This window comes from Lissotriton helveticus, chromosome 7 (assembly GCF_964261635.1).
Source record: "Lissotriton helveticus chromosome 7, aLisHel1.1, whole genome shotgun sequence".
NCBI lineage: Eukaryota > Metazoa > Chordata > Amphibia > Caudata > Salamandridae > Lissotriton > Lissotriton helveticus.
In genome coordinates, this window is record NC_136068.1 from 791349782 (window position 1) to 791361786 (window position 12005).

The window sequence follows — 12005 nt, forward strand, 5'->3', positions numbered from 1 at the left end:
AGAGGCGAGGCCACAGCAGGCAATCAGGAGATCCACATTCCGCCGCACTGAGGAAGGACACCCACCCCATCCTGTGGCAGAGTCCCTTGAAGCCCTAGCCAGGTGCCAGGCTTCATACGACCGTGGCCAGGAACAGGCAGATCGTGCCCACCAGGACTCGGTGGACAACACGAACATGTTGCGTGAAATTTCGGGCCACCTTGCCCAGATAGTGGACATCATGGGCCAGCAGACAACAATGTGGAGGGAATGGATAGCCCGGAACAACCCCACCCCCCCTCAACCAATTGTCCTGGCGCCACGGCCAGCAACACCACCGCCACCGCCATCACCACCACCACCGGTGCCCCTGGCGACGGATGTGGCCCCTAAACAACCTGCCCCCCAGCTGACTCTGTTCCACCTCAAAGACGGAGGGGCCGTCCGAGGCTGGAAGTGGGTGAGAGCAGTGTGGGTGCGCCATCCACACGCTCCAAGAGGGGCCGCCAATGACTCTGACACTGCCTGAGCCAGCCATTCACCCTGGCAAGTATCCTGTCCCACATAGCCAATCATTGGCACATGTCTGCTGGACTAGCCTGACACCACCCAATGTGGTGTCAGCACGGACATTTCATCTGCCATTACCTTCAACTCCCACTCCCCCACCCCACACTTACTTGTAAATATTCACCAGCACAAATGCACAACCTGTAAATAAATGCCACTTACACACTCAATGATGTGTTGCCTCCATGTTTAATCACATGATTGCCTCAGAAACAGACGTAACCAGGTGCAGGGATCCAAGTCGTACATAATCATGCCGCTGCGGGAGTGACCTAGGGAAATTCAGAGACAGCAAACACACGTCAGGAAACAGATTCACACACATCACAACACACTGCACAGCAACATTCCACAAACTACACTCATCACAAAAGCATTGGATGAGAGGACACACATCATGGAGACTTGCATGTCCAAATAAATGAACACACACATATGCAACCATCACATACCAGAACACACAGCTGATGCAACCCACATCCACACAACACCAGCAAACATACATAAGGCATTGTCAACCGGCACAAGAGGTAGTTACTCACATTCAAGGGAAGTAGCGATCAATGAGCTGGCGCCTGTGGTCCACACCTTCCTCCTCACCACTATCCTCATCAGTCGACATGGGTGGGATGGGAGGCCGAGGAACTTCTTCGTCTTCAGGGTCCAAGAGCAGTTCAATGTCATTGCGCACGGCCAGGTTGTGGAGCATGCAGCAGGCAATCACGATCCTGCATACTTTGCCTGGTGAGTAAGGCAGGGCCCCTCCGGTCTTATCCAGGCACCGAAACCTAGACTTTAGCAGTCCAAAGGTACGTTCAACCACTCTACGTGTCCTTCCATGTGCATCATTGTAGCTCATTTCACCCGCAGTTGTAGGATTACGTATGGGACTCAGGAGCCAGGGCCGGTTTGGGTACGCCGAGTCGCCTATGTAGGGGGATGACAGACACAAATATCACAACCAGATTTGGGGGGTACCCCATGCCACACAGAGATCACAAAAGTCCCCATGGCAGACTCACCAACAAGCCACGCTTGACCGGGACGCAGATTTGCCATCAGTTGGGGGACAATGCTGCTCCGCATGATGTGGGCGTCATGTGCGGAGCCTGGAAATCTTGCGCACACATGGGAGATGATGTTGTCGGCCAGGCACACCACCTGCACGTTCAGCGAATGGAAGTGCTTCCGATTCCTAAAAACCTGCTCACGTGCCCGTGGTGGAATGATAGCGATATGTGTGCCATCAATGGAACCCACTACGTGTGGTATCTGGCCCAGTGCATAGAAGTCTGCTTTGACTGCTGACAACTCTTCCGGCCATGGGAAATGGATATAGTCATCCTTGTACAGCATCATAGCTTTTAAAACATCCCGAAGTACCATGCTGAACATGGACTGTGACATCCCCCCGGCATGTCCAACTGTGTACTGAAAGGTGCCAGTAGCAAAAAAGTGTAGTGCCGCCATAACCTTTGCTGTGTGTGTAATGGAACCAGGATACGTCCTTCGTGGCTGCAGATGAGGAGACAATTGGGCAACAAGCTCCATCAACCGACGTCGATCAAGCCGGAATTTCCTAATCACCTCCTCGTCAACCATATCCTCAAGCACAGTGTATGGCCGATGCACATTTGGAGCCCTCCTGTGTGGGAGAGAGATGTAACTTGAGTCAACTTGCAAACAACGCATACGTGTGCAACTACATCACATGTAAGCCAACATTAGCAAGAAGAAAATTTTTTAGGAGAATGGTCATATGTGTGACATCTCTGATAGTTACTACAATACGCAGTGGCCCTTTAACAATGTGCAGCCACTTGCAACAGGAAGTGTGTCAACACGTACAATGCAACTTAGTCACATGTCAACATTACTGACAATACGTGTGTCATGACCCTAATGTGTAGAAGCCACATCACAGACACACATGCAAGTGCATGCACACAAACGATAATGATACACACACACCATGTCATCATGCACCAATGCCAACACCAATAAGGGTGAGCATACGGTCATTACATGCATGGTGACACAACAGCCAACACACATACACTGAATGCATGTGTACCCCCACCATTGTAGTCACCTCGCCGGAACCACACACTGACAACAGATTCAGAATGTGGCCATACAGCCGTGATGTCATGTGTAGATGTGAAGATGTAATAACGTCTGTAGGGTCACACCCGACGTCAACACGTCGACATGCACATCTGTTGCACATTGTGTGCCCACCGATGGGCATAGTATGGACACACATGGAATAGTTCATGACATATGAAGTTTCCCTATCACGCTCACAACCCTCATGACGCAACTGCAGACAACACATCACGGTGCAGCGTCTGACAATATAAAATCATTGGCGCCGCCATGGCGGTGCACTGCTTCCGCTATTTTCGATTGGCCATACGCGGCCAGCGTTCCCTCTTCCCATTGGCTGCATGTGCACGGACCGTCACGGTCACACATCGGCAACCGCGCGTGCAAGCTTCCGGCACGGATGCTTCAGTTGCAACAATGTTCTATCACTGGCGCCACCATGGCGGTGCACGTACTCTGCGGGGGAGGTGCAGGCCTACACACCCTTTAGATGTAGTCAATGGACATGGCAGTTCATGTCCCCTCTTACAGTCACATTGCATCATCCACCGTCCACAGGCCGGACCAGCCCGGCCTAGGACCGGCGTGCCGGCCATGTCCACAACCGGCGTGCCGGCCATGTCAGCCACCGCCGTGCCAGGCCTGGCCTAGGACCGGCGTGCCGGCCATGTCAGCCACCGCCGTGCCAGGCCCGGCCTAGGACCGGCGTGCCGGCCATGTCAGCCACCGCCGTGCCAGGCCCGGCCTAGGACCGGCGTGCTGGCCATGTCAGCCACCGCCGTGCCAGGCCCGGCCTAGGACCGCCGTGCCGGCCATGTCAGCCACCGCTGTGCCAGGCCCGGCCTGGCACGGCAGTGGCTGACATGGCCGGCATGCCGGTTGTGGACATGGCCGGCACGCCGGTCCTAGGCCAGGCCTGGCACGGCGGTGGCTGACATGGCCGGCACGCCGGTTGTGGACATGGCCGGCACGCCGGTCCTAGGCCAGGCCGGTCCTAGGCCAGGCCTGGCACGGCGGTGGCTGACATGGCCGGCACGCCGGTTGTGGACATGGCCGGCACGCCGGTCCTAGGCCAGGCCTGGCACGGCGGTGGCTGACATGGCCGGCACGCCGGTTGTGGACATGGCCGGCACGCCGGTCCTAGGCCAGGCCTGGCACGGCGGTGGCTGACATGGCTGGCACGCCGGTCCTAGGCCGGGCCTGGCACGGCGGTGGCTGACAGGGCCGGCACACCGGTCCTAGGCCGGGCTGGTCCGGCCGGTGGACGGTGGATGATGCAATGTGACTGTAAGAGGGGACATGAACTGCCATGTCCATTGACTACATCTAAAGGGTGTGTAGGCCTGCACCTCCCCCGCAGAGTACGTGCACCGCCATGGTGGCGCCAGTGATAGAACATTGTTGCAACTGAAGCATCCGTGCCGGAAGCTTGAACGTGCGGTTGCCGATGTGTGACCGTGACGGTCCGTGCACATGCAGCCAATGGGAAGAGGGAACGCTGGCCGCGTATGGCCAATCAAAAGTAGCGGAAGCAGTGCACCACAACACCAGGCCAGTCATTGGCCCTTTTACGAACACGCTTCCAGGGCTGACCAATTGCTGGCGACGTATGCCACTGACACGTGCTGAGGGCCCTATATATGTGTGATGTCAAAAAGCACACATCCTACCCTGGGATCCAGTGCTGCCTGTTCACCTCGACCTGCTGCTGCTGAGCTGACCACCGACTGCTGCCTGTGACCATCACCTCGACCTGCTGCTGCTGAGCTGACCACCGACTGCTGCCTGTGACCATCACCTCGACCTGCTGCTGCTGAGCTGGCCACCGACTGCTGCTCTAGTGCCATACTCCGTGATCTTGCCATGTCGAGAGAAAAAGAGATCCGGTCTCGTCCCTTCACCGCCGCGGAACTTGATGTCCTCGTGGACGGTGTGCTCCGCAACTTTGGACGGCTCTACGGCGCACCCGGACAGGTGGTAAGTGCAGTGTGGGACATGTTGGTGTGCATTAGGTGGCCAATGACTCCTGGCTTCTGCAATGTTAGCTGGGTACTGTGGCCTCAACATATTTTTTGGATTGTGCATGGCGGATGACAGATACGTGTTGCCCCTATCTGTGTGACAGGCCAACTGTCCACTGACTTGCACCCTTTTGTCTCCCATCATGGTAGGTCAAGCTGCACCTTCGCAAGGACGTGTGGAGGAGCATTGCACGTGATGTACGGGCATTGGGGGTGTGCAACAGATGACATACACACTGCCACAAACGCTGGGACGACATTTCCAGGCTGAGCAAGAATGTAGCGGAAGTGACACTGGGGATGATTCCAAGGACGCCACGTCTGGCCCGACGCTCCATTACCCCTCTCATGCACCGTATCATTGCTGTGACGCATCCTGACCTGTCCGAACGGCTGAGTGTGGATCAACAGCAAACTAGCGGTGAGCATAATGTCTGTGTAGGATACTTGGGAGTGCTATGCATGTATTGGTGCCCAGGACACAGTATTGAGTTCCGTGGTGCGTATGTATCTCTGCGATGCCATGTTGGTGCCATTGGGTGGGTGTAATTTGACATCCAGGTCCGGCATGTTGACACACCACTTGCTTAGTAGTTGAGTGTTTAAGCACATGCCGTAGTGGTCCGTGGACCCATGGCAAGACATGTGTGCAGATGTACGTGCTCCTGCCCTGTCCGCATGCTGTACATGTGTCACGGCCACCAACGCTTATGTAATGTGAGGATGACTGGTAGAGGTGGGCCGTGTGCAGGAAGGGGGCTAGAAGAACTTTGTCAGCTATGGAATTAGGGATTCCTTGGCCTTCTGTACGTGAGTGTGCCCATGACTTACACCTCTTTTCTGTGCATTTCAGCTTTGACAGAGGGCACTCAGCCACAGACGGCGGGGATGAGTGGAGGCAATGCATCCGGATCAGGCTTCGCGCACATGCAGACTGACACAGAGGAGGGCAGCGCCGGAGAGGGGGACAGGACCGTCCCTGAGGACTCGCATGTGGAGACACCATCGTCCTCATCTTCGGAAAATCTTGGTGAGCCAGCACTGTTGTCACAGACTGGGAGTGGGCAATCAACACCTTCTGTCGGGACACAGCACACAGGGCCCACACTTCTGCCAACTGCACCATGTACTGTTCGTGCACGCAGGAGTAGGGGGAGCAGAGTGGCGTTCGGTGCAGGGACCGCTGCCCCTGCCACGGTGAGCCAAAATGCACTGTGTGCTGAGGCTGTTGATCTGCTGCGACAGCTGTGTGTGGGGCAGACCAATATGACAAATGCTTTCCAAAACCATGATAGGAAGTTGGGGCAGGTGGTGGCATTCATGGAAGGGATGCATGGCGATCTTGCTGGTCTACACAGGACAGTTCAGTCATTGGCAAGCAGTGTGTCGTCTGCCATAGTACAGTCGCATGGACAGGGTGCTACTTCTGTTTCCCCATCTACACCACTGGATGTCTCAGGGGGTAGTGAATATTCTGACCAGGACTCTAATACAGGTTATTGCACTAGAAGCAGCGTCAGACAGCACGTCAGGGCACGGAGGGCACAGACACCATCCCCTAGGTCAGCAAAATCTGTTCACAAAGACAACGTCAGATACACTGGAGTACACACACAGGATCGACAAGTGGTGTTGGGGGACATGCCTTCACATGCTACACAGGCATTCAACACAAAAGGTACTCCCAAGGCAAGGGATACTCCCAAGTCCATGGACAGTCCCTTGGACAAGGACAGTCAAAAGACAAAGGCACCTCAAAAGATCAGGGAGAGTCCCAAGGGCAGGCCCACAACAGAGGAAGGGGCCACTCCCAAGGACAGGGACAAGGACAGTCAAAAGACAAAGGCACCTCCTAAGAGCAGGGAGAGTCCCAAGGGCAGGCCCACAACAGAGGAAAGGGCCACTCCCAAGGACAGGGACAAGGACAGTCAAAAGACAAAGGCACCTCAAAAGAGCAGGGAGAGTCCCAAGGGCAGGCACACAACAGAGGGAAGGGCCACTCCCAAGGACAGGGACAAGGACAGTCAAAAGACAAAGGCACCTCCTAAGAGCAGGGAGTGTCCCAAGGGCAGGCCCACAACAGAGGAAGGGGCCACTCCCAAGGACAGGGACAAGGACAGTCAAAAGACAAAGGCACCTCAAAAGAGCAGGGAGAGTCCCAAGGGCAGGCCCACAACAAAGGAAAGGGCCACTCCCAAAGACAGGGACAAGGACAGTCTAAAGACAAAGGCACCTCCTAAGAGCAGGGAGAGTCCCAAGGGCAGGCCCACAACAGAGGAAAGGGCCACTCCCAAGGACAGGGACAAGGACAGTCAAAAGACAAAGGCACCTCAAAAGAGCAGGGAGAGTCCCAAGGGCAGGCCCACAACAGAGGAAGGGGCCACTCCCAAGGACAGGGACAAGGACAGTCAAAAGACAAAGGCACCTCCTAAGAGCAGGGAGTGTCCCAAGGGCAGGCACACAACAGAGCAAGGGCCATCTCCCAAGGGCAGGGACACACACAGTGAGCAGGTGTCTTCTGGAGACAGGTACACCACAGACGACAAGTCTGCTGGCAGGAACAGGGCACCGTCCAGGGCACAGGCAAAGTCCAGAGACAACACTCCACCTACGGATAAGGCACATCCTAGGGACAAGGCTTCTCCCATGGACAATGGCGCACTCAAGGACAGGCATACGTCACCCCTGGCTGCACTGCGGCTGATGTTTTCGAATGAACGGCAAACAGATGTCTCCGCGGCGGAGTCCCCCCATACCTCCACTCCCATCCAGGCCAGTCAGAAGCAGAGGAGGGAGTCCCCTGTTGTTGCATCCCCCATTACACATGATTCTGAGTCCAGGCGGCAGACACACAGCAAACGACAAGCAGGCTCCAGCAGGTCCCCAGAAAGCCGATCCCCGGCAGCAGATGCTCCACCTATGGTGGGTGATATTTGTTTTGAGTCACCACCACTTGCCAGTCCTGTCCTGTCCAGGGTGCACTCACATATCCCTAAGAAACGCAGACACACACCATTGACACCTGCCCACCCCGATGTCGCTCAAGTACAGCTATCCCCAGCTCCCAGGGCCACCCTGCCTCCTGGCCCATACAGCCCTGTGGCTCATCATTTAAGTGGTCCCAGTGGCACAGGTGCAGTCTACTCTCATGTATCAGATAGTGGCACTGTGTCTGTTGTTTGCTGTCATGCATCATGTAGTAGCACAGTCTCAGTTGTGCCCTCTCCTGTTTCAGGTGCTGGCAGTGTATCTGGGTCTATGGCTCATGTGTCAGTGAGTACATCTGTGGCTGTGTCTCACACTCCTGTTTCTGGTGCTGGCAGTGTGTCTGGGTCTGTGGCTCACGTGTCAGTCACTACATCTGTGGCTGTGTCTCACATTCCTGTTTCTGGTGCTGGCAGAGTGTCTGGGTCTGTGGCCCATGTGTGTGTCACTCGGGCTGTGGCTGTGTCTCACATTCCTGTTTCTGGTGCTGGCAGTGTGTCTGGTTCTGTGGCCCATGTGTGTGTCACTCGGGCTGTGGCTGTGTCTCACACTCCTGTTTCTGGTGTTGGCAGTGTGTCTGGGTCTGTGGCCCATGTGTGTGTCACTCGGGCTGTGGCTGTGTCTCACACTCCTGTTGCTGGTGCTGGCAGTGTGTCCGAGGCAGGTAGTTCACGCAGTCCACCTGATTCTGTGATGTGAGGTGCTGTTCACTTCACTCACATGTTATTTCACATGGTGTGTCCATTGTCCATTGAGAACAGCCTTGCACTGTTGTGGTCCCTGGGACGGGTTGGTTGGAACACGTACTTGTGCTGCCTCTGATGTACCTGCTCTGTTGTCCACAATGCCCTGTTGATGCTGTGATACTGCATTCTGCCCTCTCACGTGCTGGCTCTGATGTACCTGCTCTGTTGGGCACAATGCCCTGTTGATGCTGTGATACTGCATTCTGCCCTCTCACGTGCTGCCTCTGATGTACCTGCTCTGTTGCCCACAATGCCCTGTTGATGCTGTGATACTGCATTCTGCCCTCTGATGTGCTGCCTCTGATGTACCTGCTCTGTTGTCCACAATGCCCTGTTGATGCTGTGATACTGCATTCTGCCCTCTCACGTGCTGCCTCTGATGTACCTGCTCTGTTGTCCACAATGCCCTGTTGATGCTGTGATACTGCATTCTGCCCTCTCACGTGCTGCCTCTGATGTACCTGCTCTGTTGTCCACAATACCCTGTTGATGCTGTGATACTGCATTCTGCCCTCTGATGTGCTGCCTCTGATGTACCTGCTCTGTTGTCCACAATGCCCTGTTGATGCTGTGATACTGCATTCTGCCCTCTCATGTGCTGCCTCTGATGTACCTGCTCTTGTTGTCCACAATGCCCTGTTGATGCTGTGATACTGCATTCTGCCCTCTCACGTGCTGCCTCTGATGGACATGTTCAGTGCTATGGACTGTTGATGCACTTAGCCCCTCTCACGTGCTGCCTCTGATGGACATGGTCAGTGCTATGGACTGTTGATGCACTTAGCCCCTCTGATGTGCTGCCTCTGATGTACCTGCTCTGTTGTCCACAATGCCCTGTTGATGCTGTGATACTGCATTCTGCCCTCTCACGTGCTGCCTCTGATGTACCTGCTCTGTTGTCCACAATGCCCTGTTGAGGCTGTGATACTGCATTCTGCACTCTCACGTGCTGCCTCTGATGGACATGTTCAGTGCTATGGACTGTTGATGCACTTAGCCCCTCTCACGTGCTGCCTCTGATGGACATGTTCAGTGCTATGGACTGTTGATGCACTTAGCCCCTCTGATGTGCTGCCTCTGATGTACCTGCTCTGTTGGGCACAATGCCCTGTTGATGCTGTGATACTGCATGCTGCCCTCTCACGTGCTGCCTCTGATGGACATGTTCAGTGCTATGGACTGCTGATGCACTTAGCCCCTCTCACGTGCTGCCTCTGATGGACATGTTCAGTGCTATGGACTGTTGATGCACTTAGCCCCTCTGATGTGCTGCCTCTGATGTACCTGCTCTGTTGGGCACAATGCCCTGTTGATGCTGTGATACTGCATTCTGCCCTCTCACGTGCTGCCTCTGATGGACATGTTCAGTGCTATGGACTGTTGATGCACTTAGCCCCTCTGATGTGCTGCCTCTGATGTACCTGCTCTGTTCGGCACAATGCCCTGTTGATGCTGTGATACTGCATTCTGCCCTCTGATGTGCTGCCTCTGATGTACCTGCTCTGTTGTCCACAATGCCCTGTTGATGCTGTGATACTGCATTCTGCCGTCTCGCGTGCTGCCTCTGATGGACATGTTCAGTGCTATGGACTGTTGATGCACTTAGCCCCTCTCACGTGCTGCCTCTGATGGACATGTTCAGTGCTATGGACTGTTGATGCACTTAGCCCCTCTGATGTGCTGCCTCTAATGTACCTGCTCTGTTGGGCACAATGCCCTGTTGATGCTGTGATACTGCATTCTGCCCTCTGATGTGCTGCCTCTGATGTACCTGCTCTGTTGTCCACAATGCCCTGTTGATGCTGTGATACTGCATTCTGCCCTCTCACGTGCTGCCTCTGATGTACCTGCTCTGTTGTCCACAATGACCTGTTGATGCTGTGATACTGCATTCCGCCCTCTCACGTGCTGCCTCTGATGTTCATGCTCTGGTGCCCACTTTGCCCATGCTCACGCATACACTGTGATTATACCCCTATTATGTGTAATAAAGGTAGTCAATCATGTCTCGTGGTTTGTCGTTGTCATTCCTGCTTGCGTACTACAAATGTGTATTTCTATTTGCTTCTAATCAGTGGTTTCGGTAACATGACACTCCCCCTCCCTACGTCACGACCCTTGCAGGTATTCCCCTCCAGACAGCCAATGGTTTGTGCCTTACCTGCGTCGGCGTCGATGGTGGGCCAAGACTAGGACGTGGTGGATCGCGAAGAGCATCGGGAAAGCGTGTAGCGCTGGGTCCATGGTGGCGAACAGCTTGTTGTGGGTATCTCTGCTATGTATCTTATCTTCTCTGTGGGGAATCCGCCGTGTTCAGACAGGTTGTTTTTCCGCAGCGGTTTTATGTGTATTTTCCGCCATCTTGATTTGGGGGACGGTCTTAGAAGTCAGTATGTACGGCGGAGTCTCAGGATTCGTTCCGTCCGCCACGTGGTCGGGTGTAGTTGGGCGGCGGTGCGTGCTTTTCCGTCGCGGACGGAATTTTGACACTATTTCCTATCCTGATATGGCAGACGGAGTGTCCGCGGCTGGCGGACACGGAAAAGGCATTTTCCACGTACTCCAGGGCTGCGGTCGCTCTTCCGTCCGCCATACTAATGAGCCCCAATATGTGGTGTTACCATTTACGGCTTCAGGGATAACAAACTGCCATTTAGAATTTGGAATTCTTTGCAATCTGTACAGTTACTGCATGCTTTACACTTTGCACAACGATAAAATCCAATTTCACAGGGGAAAGGCGATAATAAACTAGTATGGATGGATTACATTTAATAATCATTTATATGCCCACTGTGGCAGGATTTAGTGCAAATAGGATTTGCCAACATGTATTTTATCCGAGAACTACACTTTTGCCCATTGTGGTAGTAGCAAGATTTATGTGGTATCCAGAATGTGAAGGACCCTGTGTAAATAATGTGGCGGTATGAATTATGCAAAGCATTTAAAAGCATTTAAAGGTTAAGCCCACTGGGTCGAGATGTGAATTATTGTATCAAGTTGTACATAATATGTGCAATATTAATGGTTTAAGGGACCTGTGCAATGTTGCCATATGCAATGAATAAATGACTAGGCGATAATGGCCGAAATATAAACAAAAGATCAAGATGCCGATACTTTTCACTAAAATCACGTGGTCTTTTATGTAGTCACCTTTTCACTTCCTATGTGTGTATTTAAATATGAAATGGTAATATGAAAAACTTTATTGCCGTGAGCAAGGCGTAAAGCCGAAAAGCGCAGGGATTGTCATTAAATTGACTATTTTGAAATATCCACGAGTGTATGGACATTCTTTCTTTTGACAAAGCGAATGTTTTTAGAAAAATAACTGGGGTGCCCGGTAACCCTGTCCAGACCGCCCTTGTTGACAGCCTCGAGAACAAACCGGGAGTGAAGCAGAATATATATATATATATATATATATATATTTATATATATATATATATATATATTTATTTCACGTTGACGAAGCCGTGAGGCGAAACGCGTCTGTCAGGGGGGGTTCTGCATCAATAAAACATCAGCTTCAGATTCTTCGTGTGTGCCTTCCTTTTTCTACACCTAATCGAGGTGTGGGGTTGAAGTA